The sequence below is a fragment of the Penaeus monodon genome, chromosome 32 (genome assembly GCF_015228065.2).
Source record: "Penaeus monodon isolate SGIC_2016 chromosome 32, NSTDA_Pmon_1, whole genome shotgun sequence".
NCBI classification, from domain to species: Eukaryota; Metazoa; Arthropoda; class Malacostraca; order Decapoda; family Penaeidae; genus Penaeus; species Penaeus monodon.
In genome coordinates, this window is record NC_051417.1 from 30,786,332 (window position 1) to 30,786,538 (window position 207).

Genomic DNA, 207 nt, shown 5'->3' on the forward strand with positions numbered 1-207 from the left:
GACACGGAACTTAGTTCACGCGATTTCACTCATTACAGAACTTGAACTAAACTACGACGTGAGATTGACTGTTCAACTAAACAGATGTATTTTACCTTCTAAAAAAAGGCCATGGGAATCCCCGCCATATACATAAGTGCAACTACAGTGTCTATTACGTATCATATCAGCGCAAACAATCGCACAAATAACAATAAAACTTGACCC

The 207-nt window shown here is 38.6% G+C and overlaps 1 protein-coding gene across 1 annotated transcript in view; it reads right to left on the bottom strand.

The window, feature by feature from the left end:
- Positions 1–207, bottom strand: part of LOC119593792 — a gene marked incomplete in the record, with an annotated part of 129,698 nt that overhangs the window by 44,845 nt on the left and 84,646 nt on the right.